The sequence below is a fragment of the Lontra canadensis genome, unplaced genomic scaffold (assembly GCF_010015895.1).
Source record: "Lontra canadensis isolate GAN:19392208 unplaced genomic scaffold, GSC_riverotter_1.0 scaffold21, whole genome shotgun sequence".
NCBI lineage: Eukaryota > Metazoa > Chordata > Mammalia > Carnivora > Mustelidae > Lontra > Lontra canadensis.
In genome coordinates this window covers 19,056,410-19,068,589 of record NW_022631015.1, presented here as the reverse complement: position 1 = coordinate 19,068,589, position 12,180 = coordinate 19,056,410, and the positions used below count along the sequence as shown (strand labels likewise).

The 12,180-nt window shown below is 37.2% G+C and overlaps 1 protein-coding gene across 4 annotated transcripts in view; it reads right to left on the bottom strand.

Annotated features, from left to right (window-relative positions):
* CDKAL1 (CDK5 regulatory subunit associated protein 1 like 1) overlaps positions 1 to 12,180 on the bottom strand; it is a 628,275-nt gene that overhangs the window by 501,573 nt on the left and 114,522 nt on the right. The window lies entirely within an intron of this gene.

The window sequence follows — 12,180 nt, the reverse complement described above, 5'->3', positions numbered from 1 at the left end:
AATAAAGACAATACAAATGGTAACTAACCCAAATATAAAAATATTAATTTCACTGGTTATCAAAGAGACAGATATTAAAACAATGAGCTATCATCCCAATCCCCATTAAATTAGCAAAGACAAAATTAGGAATTCCAGCAGCACAGGAGAGAAAAGCGTCTCCCCCTCACTTTCACACATGACTAGTAAGGAGGTTGATGGGTACATCTCGTCTAGAGAACAATGAGACAAAACATATCTAGAATTCTTAAAATGCTCATTCTTTGACCCCAAGTTCCACCTTTGAGAATCTGATCTACTTAGTATATAATAACCAGAAATGAACACAAAAAATTATACCCAAACTTGTTGATTTATTTGATGGTTATAATATAATTATTTCAGTAAGTGATATATTGGATAAAACCTAAGTACTTGGCCAAAGAATGTACATAAATAATAGATCTCTAAAATGAAACATAATGCAGCCATTTAAAATTAATATATCATGGGTTAAACTCATTTTTTTCAAGTATGATACAAAAATACTACAAAACAATTTCCTTTATGTCAAAGAGAAACAAATACAGAAAAAAGATTAGAAAGTCATATGCCAACATCTTAACCATGGTAACCACTACATAAGGGGGTACAGGTGACTTTTAAATTGTATTTCCCAAATGTTCTACAATCTGCAAGCTACTGTTTTATAATTGGCTAGTAAAATAGTGTGAAAAGTCTATGGATCAACAACTAAAGGTATTTTTAAAAATCATCTATTTTAAACACTAAGATCAGCTTCATAAAACATGAGCCTTTATAATAAATATAGCATTTCTTATTCAATTCTGAATGATTCCTAGATAAAGTATCTATGACTTTGAAAATCAATGTCACAACATAAGCCTTTAACAAACAAAAATCAATGACAAAGAAAACATAATTTATCCCCAGGTGGGATTATACAACAGTCATAAAATGGACATTATGGTTTTTTTCCTCTGTGATTTCCTTTCCCTAGAAATAACTGTGGGAGATGAAAGAACCATTTTATTAATTCCAACTTTGAAGAGGACAAGACACTATTCATAAGCAACTTTCTGCTAACAGATAAATCTCTAAGTATAAATACAACTAGGAATTTTTTTAAATTTTTTTAAAGATTTTATTTATTTATTTGACAGACAGAGATCACAAGTAGGCAGAGAGGCAGGCAGAGAGAGAGTGGGAAGCAGGCTCCCCACTGAAGAGAGCCAGATGCAGCACTTGATCCCAGGACCCCAGGATCATGACCTGAGCCGAAGGCAGAGGTTTAACCCGTTGAGCCACCCAGGTGCCCCACAACTAGGAATTTTTAACAAAATGCTGGATTTTAGGGCTCTCTACTGGACCTACACTAACTATAATGAAAAGAAAACATCAGAAACGTACCAAGTTTTTAAAAAAGTAAGAGAGAGAAACATATGGAAACTGGTCTAAGTTTTAACATCTTCTGATGTTATGGGTCTTTGAAGTGGGACAGACCCAGGTTTGAAAAAAAAAAAAACTCCGTCACTTCCCAGCCAGGTAAACCTGGGGGAAGATACTTCATCCCTCATAACGTACGTGCTTCTGCAGGTTTATCGTAAGGCTAAGTAATCAGAGTATGCAGGAGTACTTCACACATTACTCAATAAAAGCTATTATTTTCCCTCAGAAGCAATGTTTACTGGGTAGAAGCAAGGAGTAAAGAGCATAATAGAAGATTTGAAACCATTCACTAGGCATCTGAGAGGCCCTGCAGGACACTGGGCACACTGAAGGAAACTGGAGCTCGCATTTGCAGGGAGAGAAAACACAAGCCAGCAAAACGTTACAGGGCAGCTACGGTAAGTACGGGCTGCTCTAAAGACCTATAAGTTAGGAAACTTCACGGGGGCTGGAGTTTAAGGAAGACTTTAAGAGAGAAGTGCTGTTAGAGCTGGATACCAGAAAAATAAATGTTATCCAGTCAGAAGGAGGAACGGAACATCAGCCATGTGGCCTGCAAGATTGGGGAAAGGAGGCCGGATGGATGCTGTCCCAGCGGCCACACCATACGGTCCACACAGCCACCAGCCACTGGCGGCTCATGCAGGGAAGGAGAGAGGAAGGAGGGCTGCACCCCAGAGAACAGCGTTCCTGCCCCTCCCACCTTGCGGTTTCTCTCCAGCGCCCTCTACTGACAGAGCTAATACTGCAGAGACTAACAAGGGAGAATTACTTCAGGGTTGGCTTCTGGTCCCAGGGGGCTGAGAAACTTTAAATTGGTAACTGGCATACTGTCTTTCCTCTCAAGTAAAAGACAGGACTTGGCCTTCATTTTTTTTTTTTTTTTTATCTTTGGCCTCTAACACAATGTCTGCCACAGAGTAGGAATTCAATAAATTTGCAAAGCAGGGTAAAATGAAAAGAACACAGAATTCCAATGCAGGCTGTCCAGTCACAGAGTAGGGGGGGAAGGGGATGTAGTAGGGGGAGTAAGATACCCAAATAAGCAGCAGGAAAAAAAAAAATGGATTTCCTAAAGGTGGGCATGCACAGGGTTGTTTCTACCTAGAAACATTTCAGACTCCAGATCACACTTTAACAGTGTTCTGTAATGTCCTTACAGGGATTCAACCACCCCGAGACGCCATCCTTTCACGGAACTGTAAGTGCATTCATGACAACTATAACAACTGAGCTAAAGCGGGCCACCAGGAAAGACACTTGAGCTAAATATTCCCAATCACTGTGACGCAACAAACACAACTGAAGCCATGTACCCTTCCCAACCTGCTTTTTCATTTCTGATTGTTCATTTCAGGCACTAAATTGTATCCTTGGCATCAAAGACTGTTATTTTCTTAAAATCACATCCTGATGTTGGAAAACTTTGATGATAGAAAAAGATGCCTCTTTGCAGGTTAGTAAACAAGAAACACAGCTTTAAACGCTGCCCTGTTACAAACAGCCTCACCTTGCTGAACAGAAACATCAGTGTTAAATTTCATCTTTCAGTGTTTTTTAAGGCAAAAGAGTCGATCCAAAACTGCTCTGTGATGCCAGCTTTCTACATAAAGCTACTTGCGGGAAGTAAAGATTTTCTTTCAGTCAGAATAAAGGGAATCACAGATGTAGACGGTGACAGACAACATTCACGGCTCATAAAGTCTTACTTATTGAAAGAACAATTCCAGACAAGTGACAACCTGCCCTAGTTTTAACCATCTTTAAAAAAAAAAAAAAAAAAAAACCTAGTCCTAGAATAGTCATCGTTTAAGCAATGAATGTAAAGAATCCAATACTGCTAACAGTGTTTTCTGGCAGGAAATTCATCCTCAGTTTTTCTTGGTTTGGCACACATTTATAAGAAAACTGACTTCAAATATAATGTCTTTTTTTTTTTTTAAGTAATCTCTGCCCAACATGGGGCTTGAACTCATGACTCTAAGATCAAGAGTCACATGCTCCTAACACGTGGAGACTAGAATTATTACAATTATTACAAAAGTTTTTAAAATTCAATGTAGTATATTCTAAAATATGTTCTTCCAATAAATTTCCAAAGCAATGTTCATTCATCTTTCAGGAACTACAAAATTTAATTATACCTGAGTCCGTCCATAAGCCATTCAACACAGAATAGAACTGTATCTAAAGATCTGGTCGAAAGAGGCTTATTTTCAGCTCTTTTTCAGAAAGGGTCCATGTCCCCAGTGCCTCTTACAGTATCTAACAGGAAAGAGCTGAGTGACAGCATTTGCTCAAGAAGTAGCTAAAAGGATCTCCCCACATGGTAGTCTCTTCTACGAGGTGGCCAATGGCATGGACAACAATGCCACTCATTCTCTGCTTCACATCCACAAGTTACTGTGGGAAAATAATTCATTTATTCTATCCACCACTACTGATCATAATAAACCCTTTGTGAATTAGTTCCAAACAGAACAAAACACTACCCACATATAATTTCCATTCCTCATAATAAGCTACATCTTGCCTGAAGACAGCGGAACCTGAATGATAGCGGTTAAGAATAGAAATTTTAAAAAAAAAAAAGTTTTTGTTTTTGTTTTAGTGCTTTCCTGCTCTGTCTGGAATGTTCTTCTCTTACTGACTACGAGTAAGTATTACAGAACTCACCCGATGTCTATATTTAGACTTACTCATTCAAAGGGCCTTCCCGACCAGCCCACCCCAAAATGATGCCATCTAAATATAAAGATCCATTCTCACACTCAAATAAAAATTTAACAGGGGGTATTGAAGAAATGCGGTAAAACAATCAAGATAATAAAAATGAGATTAAAAGAAAAGTTAAAAAGTAACATCAGAAGTGGTAGAATTAGAAAACAGGAAAGAAGGAATAACATTCATAAAACTGGAGTCCCAACAGAAAGGCCAAAAAAAAAAAAAAAAACCACAGAGGGGGGTAAAACAAATATTTAAAACTATAATCCAAGAAAACTTTGCAGAAATAAAAGATCTGAATCTACATATTTGAAGTGCCAACCAATGCCTGGAAGAATTTACCTGAAACAGTCAACTCCCAAATAAATCTTAGAAAACTCTTGGGTTTCAAACATAAAGATAAGCTCAAGGCCTCTAGGCAAAAAAAAAAAAAAAAAAAAAAAAAGATAAAACAGGGATGCCTGGGTGGCTCAGTCAGTTGAGTGTCTGCCTTCCGGTCAGGTGGGTCCTGGGATCCAGCAGCACATCAGGCTTCTTGCTGAGAGGGGAGCCTGCTTCTCCCTCTGCCTGCCACTCCCCCTGCTTGTGTGCGCTCTCTCTCTCTCTCTCTCTAATAAAATAAATAAAATCTTAAAAAAAAAAAAGACACAACAATGAACAGAGGCAAACAAATCTGATTGGCATCAGAGTTGTCTAAAACAAAACACAATGCAAAGCAACAAGGGCACGGGCACTGTTTAGAAATTGAATGAAAGAAAGTATGAATAATGGATTTTATATCGAACCAAGCTGTCCTTTAAGCATCAATGCCTTGTAAAAACTCTTTTAAACACAGAAGAATCACTATCCTTTCTCAAAGAATCTAGCTTAATGCACCTATCATATGAAAGGCAAAAGAGTGATAAGACCGTTCATACACATAATCTTATGATGAAAATAAAGGTGGAGACATTAACCTTTGAAAGTTGAAGATTAATAAGCAAATGTTGTATGTCCTAACAAAACAGAAGTAATGCAAAAAGAACAGGAAGAAAAGGGAAAGGACTTGAGAAAGTAAAATAAGTTCTTTGGTTGACAAAAGCCGGAAGTTAAAGGGTCCCATTAAACTCTAACACAACAGAAGGTAAACAATTCGATGGGTAACAGAGGATTACAGGCATTTAAGAGGTACAGAGACAAAGGTAACCACAGAATAATATAAATGTTCCTAAATAACATGTCATTAATTTAAAATAAAATACATCTCACAGAGAAATACAGCGAATACAAAATAATGTAGAATTATAAAAAACGACCACAGACTTGAGACCAAATGAGTCAGCCCTACCAATAGAACAACAGGATTTCAAATCTGGCTCACAAAGCAAGACCCAGTTCTATTCTACATAGAAGAGACATGTCGAAAGCACAGTTCAGAATGGCTAAAATCAAAAGGGTATGCAAAGTAACAAGCAAAAGAGAGCAAAGCAGAATTCAAGCCAAAAGACTTAACCATGAAAAGAGCACTTTAATTCTGAAGCTGCAACTGACAACAAAATTGTAACTTATAAATATCCATGAATGAAATAATGCTGCAACCACCCCTTATAAAACTAAACAGCAGTTGGAAGTATGAAAGGATTTCAGTCTAACATAGAGCCGGATGATATGAAATGGAGAATATCCCAAAAGAACCCGCAGAAAAAGGGAGCTAGCTGAAAGACATTTCCAGTAAATGCTGATTTACAGAAGATAGAGACTTATCTCCTGTCCAATGAATGTTCTCCAAAAGATCCCCCCTTCAAGCCGATGAGCTTACTGCCAATGTAATGAGGCAAGAGAGATAAAGGATAACAACTGGTAAAGAAGAAAGGAACCTCTATTTGCAGATGAAGCGACAATGCATCTAGAAAATCCTACAAAGATTTATAAAAATTGATGATAAAAAAATTAAGTTAAAATATAAAATAAAGTAACAAAAGCCTTTGCAGGCACAAACAATAACCAAGTTGAGGACAAAAAATAAAATCTTCATCAGAGGTAGAGAAAGCATTTAAGATAGCAAACAAAAAACCATAAAATTCTTAGGGATAAACTTCACAAGCTATATCCCAAGCCGATATTGGGAAAAAGACTAATACACTCCTGAAAGTAAGAGAAGCAGATCTGAATAAACGTACCCTCCTCTATCCTTGGGTGGGATGAATCAACATCATAAAAATATCGGTTCTCCCCAAGTTAATTTATGATTAACTTTATTTACCCGGAAAAGTACCAACCGCTTTTGTCATGGAGTTAGAAAAGTGATAATAAAGTTCATTTGAAGAAACTGACGTGCAACAATAGTGAGAGAAAAAAAACATGAAAAATGAAAGACCACAAAGAGAGATTAATTCCACGAGATATCATAAATAAAACCTCCATAAACACAGAGTGGACGGAACATAAATAAAAAGACCCGTGGCATAAGGCAAGAAGCCCAAGTTAGACGTAGGTCAATCTGGAAATGTAACGTATGATAAAGATGGCATCTCGAAACACTGGGGAAAAGATGAAATGTTCAATAACAAACGGTGGGACATTTAAAGAGCTATTTGGACAGGATGAAAGCAGAGCCATAGCTCAACAGTGTCTTACACACACCCTCCAAACGGATCGGTGATGTAAACACGAAAGAATGAACCCAAACAAGCACTAGAGGAAACCATGAGTGTCAGCTTCCAGAAAGGCTATGGTCAAATTAGGATTCGATATCCAGGAGAAACTGGAGAAAAACATTCTATAACTGTAATGAAGTATTTTATGTGTCACTAAACACCATAAGCCTAGTCAAAAGGCAATTGAAAAACTGGGAGAATGTGTCTGTTGTGACACATATTACAGACAAATTATCTGTAATACATAAAAAACTTCCAAAAAGCGGAGACAGCGGATAAGAAATAAGAAAACGACATGAACAATTAACTAAGATATAAAAATGGCCAAACACAGAATCGGAGAAGGCGAGAAATGAAAGTGGTCACCCTGGGACATCATGCTCCCCTACACTGTTTGAGGGGCTGCAGAACTGTCCAAGGTTCATACATTGCCCTTTAAGAATGCAAATCCGCACAACCCTTTTGAAGAGCATTTCGGTAATATCTACGTGCACTTACCTTTCAACCTAGCAATCTCCACTCTAGAAATGTATCCAGAAGACACCCCTCCAACAACATAAACATCTGTGTGCCAAAGTTTACTTGCTGCAGCGTTATTCAGAGTTACGAATTAATGGAAACAACCTAAATGTCCACACACAGGAATACCACAGATTAAACCCTGCTGCGGCCACAGTGGAGTAGGGGACAACCACATGGAAGAACGGGGACAATCCCTTACCACCTGATACAAAGTTCATAGGCTGTAGTACAGAATAAAAGAATATCTAAAATATGTTATCAGTTAAGTAAAAAAACAAAGGGAAATTTTTTTTCAAAAGATTTTATTTATTTATTTGACAGACAGAGATCACAAGTAGGCAGAGAGGCAGGCCGAGAGAAAGACGGGGAAGCAGGCTCCCTGCTGAGCAGAGAGTCTCATGTGGGCCTCGATCCCAGGACCCTGAGACCATGACCTGAGCCAAAGGCAGAGGCTTAACCCACTGAGCCACCCAGACGCCCACAAAGGGAAATTTTTAAAAATTACATAGATTCCACATCCAGAATTTGGTACAATTTACTCTGTGGGATTATGACCCACAGAATAAATAATCATGAGTCCATACTGATATAAATAACTAAAATGAAAAAAAAAAGTTCTTCACAGTAGAATTGCAATTAATAAATATAAAAGGTATGACAGAAATAGGAAAAGTCACAACCTGACGTGTGCTTGTATGTGGAAAAAAGCAAGAAGCAGCCAGAAGCTACTGGGAGATAGAGGGGATGAGGATGAAAAGAACAGAGTAATGGGGAGGGCGGGAGGAGTGACAGGGCAATGATCCTTCTCTCAGTAAACTACTTAGCATAGTTCTGAGGCTGAAAATCATGCTAATGTTTCACATACTAAAAAAATAAAAAATACCAAAAAAATTAAAACCAGACAGGAAGTGGGCAGAATCCATAATGGAATACAAGTGGCTTCAAATGAACTTAATTGAATCACAAATTAATAACATAACCACATTCAATCTAACTTTGGAAAGTAACATTTTGGCTACATCTTGCAAGATGAAAGACAAAAAGGACTTAAACATTATATTCCAGTTAGTAAAATGTCTTTTTCATAGGAGATTGGGTTAGTAATTCCAAAATGACTTTATATGCTTAATAGGATTAAAGAAATAACATATACATGGTGGGAAATGAGAGGTTTGTTTCTTGCAGCTCTAGAACGGAGTTACGTATAAGAAAGGAGGGAAGGCTAGAAATAAACCCCATGCAGTTGAAATAGAATCAGAGAGAGTACTATGACCTCATGCTTCTTCATACATACACAGATAAACAGATACAGATACAGTCTGTACACACATATACATCTCTGTCCACGAACATTGCCTAGAAGCAATAACACCCCGCTAGCAAAGAGCATACGGATTAGGGGTCTTTATACCAGTCCCCAGTGAAAGGAACCAGGATCCATGGAGAAATGGCTCCATTCAGGACTGAAGCTAGGTCTATCCCATGCACCATAAAGGAGTCACCGAAAGGAATTTACACTGGTCAACGCCAGAACAATTCGAGGAATAAAATAATGATAGTAAGAGATTATTATGCTCCACAAAATAAAGAAATAACCTTGACTCTATAATGAAGTAAACAGAAAGGAGTCCATGCTCTTCCTTATAGCAAGATTCCAATTAATTAATGTAGACACATGGTGGAAATAGAAAAATCACCGCTTGATAAATACTATAGTATTAACTGTTGCAGGCAAGAATAATCAATGGCTAAATTTTATGGTGAAAGCATGATGAGAAACAGTATTTGCATAACCTCAAAGTATCACCAAATACTTATTCATTCCAAAGGGGACGATAATAACTTTATACTGGAGAATGGCAAAAGCCACCAACTTAATGAAATAAATTTAACAACTAGTTACTATATGTTAACGTTAACTATAAAGAGACATTACAGCACCCAGAATCTCCTCAGTATGACTGACGCACCGAGGACACGTGTCTGTCATTCTCGTAGTCTTGATCAAATGCACAGCTGAAACTAATCATGAGGAAATGCCAGAAAAGCCCCAATGAGGCAGCATTTTACAACATAACTGACGAGTAGTCTCCAAAAGTGTCAATGTCATAAAAGACAAAGACAGAGAAACTGTCCCAGATTGAGAGACATCAGCATGACAACTAAATGCACTATGAGATCCAAAATGGGGGTCCCTGAACTAGAAAAAAAGACAATGGGTGCATAAGAACTGTCTAACCGTTCATTGTACTGGATCAATATTCATTTCCTGTTTTGATAACTGTATTATGGTGATGTAAGACATGGGAGCATCACAGAACTGCAGTGAGGGGTCTTGGGGGGGGGGGGTCTCTGCACTCCTGCATCTCTTCTCTAACTATGCTATCATTTCAAGGTGCAAGTTAAAAAAAGTTAGGGCTCTATCAAGTCCCAGTCAAAACATGTCCATAGACAATATTTACAATAACCATTTACTAGGAAAAACACTAAATGTCCATCAGAAGGTAAGTGGTTAAATAAAATATGTACATAAGATAGAACACTATTTCTAGGAATCCATGAATAAGAGCACAAAGAAGTATTCTATAAATCCATAAATGAAAGGATAAGGAAGCTTTATCTCTACCTGTATGGAATTATTCCAGAATGTACCACTGAAGAACGAGAGGAAAGAAGAGAGAGAGGAGAGAGCACGGAAGGGAAGCGGAGAGTAGATGAAGAGCTGTTGTGACGCTTCTGGCTGCTATCAACAATAATGTAATCGGTGATTATATCCCTATCCTTGCAGACAAGTCTTTTCCTATCAGTAGGGGAGAGGGTCATAAAACAGAATTGCTAAATCAAGGGGCATACATATTTTTTATTTTTATACCTATCAAAAAATTACTTTCCCGGAAGATGGTAGTAATTCAAATATACTTGGACGTACCAGCAATGTATCACATTTCCCCACAACCTTAGGAGCACAGGATCTCCTGGGGGAAGAAAATCCAACATACTCAGCAAAATACAGCATCTCATTTTAATTTGTGTTTCTCTGACCGTAAGGATGAAACTCTTTCATGTTTTCCTGCATTTCCTCCTCTATATATTGCTTATTCATACCCTTTGGAAATTGCCCAATTAAGCTGTTTCATTCAAGGAGCCCTTTGACATTATTCATTCATATATATATATAGATATATATATATATGAATACATATGAATAGATATGATTTTTATATATGACTTTATATGTTCCTATAAATAGAAATCATTCATACATACATACAAATTTTATATCTTTAAAAATCTTTGGGGTTTTTTAAAATACTGATTTGGGTGTTTCAGGCCATACAGAAATTTAAACCATTAAGTCATTAAATTAATCGAATCTTTTTGATTATGATACTGGAGACTGCAACTGCCATTTAGTGGACAGAAGTCAGAGGTTCTATACGTCTTCTAATGCATAGGTTTGTCCCATATAAAGAATTCCATATGTCCTGTATGAGTTCTCAATGTCTCACTGAACATTCAGGTAGATTTTAAAAAATATTAATAATATCTAGAATCTGCATCTATTTCACATATAAACACAATGCATTTTTTAAACAGTTTCAGGAATCCAACTTTTATGAAAAAGGAGGGGGGAAAAATCGCACTCTGTTGCACTGAGAACTTTACCAAGACTAGTCATCTGCTTGAGGAAAAGGCACATCACTAGGGAAGGGCATTCTGGGTATTTAAGCTAATAAGGCTATACATTTACAACCCGCCTTCTCTCCTCTCACATTCAGTGTGCTTCTAGATACACACATTCCTTGCATTTCCTACGGTATCTATGCCTGAACATTTACATTTTTAAAACATATTATTACCTTATCAAGATTTGGTTTTCCCCTTTATGTAAATTCTATTCAGATCAGTGTTGTTATTATGTGTACAGGTAGATTATATTATTTATGAATTTCACCTCAGAATAATAAAGGGTACAGTCCAATGTACTTGTTACACAAAAGGATCACGGAGCCTGCCAGGATCAGTACTGCCCTCAGATTACAGGAGAGTGAAGATTTCCCTAATTCCAGGTCTTTGATCTTCTTCTTCTCCTCCACTAGGATAAGGGTCGTCCTACAATCCCCCTACACAGTGAACCTTCTTCCCAAGACCCAGTGTCTCAGTCCCATCAGTGCTCTCCTCACACATCCAGTTCTAAGGCTCAACCAGTTGCCTGAAGTTACGTAGGCAGTAGGACAATGAAGGCATCAGAAATACAAACTCAAAGCACCATGTGTCCGGGTTTGCTCAACGAATACCCATCAGTTCTATTGTAATTTTTTTAATTACCATGTTAAAATTAACTTGATCAAGCATACTAAAATCTTTGTTATTTATTAAAAATGGTAAAAATATCAAAAGAGTAAATTAACCTATGCTTCAACCCCGGATGACCAAAAAAAACTATAAAATACGCTGACATTTTCTCATTCAAAGAAAATAAGTCTTTCTCTTCAGTAGCTATCATAAAATACTGACATGTGTTTAAGGAAAGCATCAAATTAAACTTTTTAGTTTTGCCATAAACTTTTCTTATCTAACCCCTTATAACAGAAAAGAAATTTATGGGCTAGAAAGCCCATCACTGCCTGGCACAAAGGATGAGCTGTTGATTCTAAAACATACTGTAAAGGAGATCCCTGACATACACATTAATTTGTACTTTTCCCAGCACAGTTTCTATCATGGGATTCTGTCAGTTTCTTTCTCAATGCATCTACACTGAGAAAAGCAGACAAGCATGTATGCACAGACATTCAACAAAAGAAGAAAAATACTAAAGAATGGGTCATTAGAACATAAATTTGTC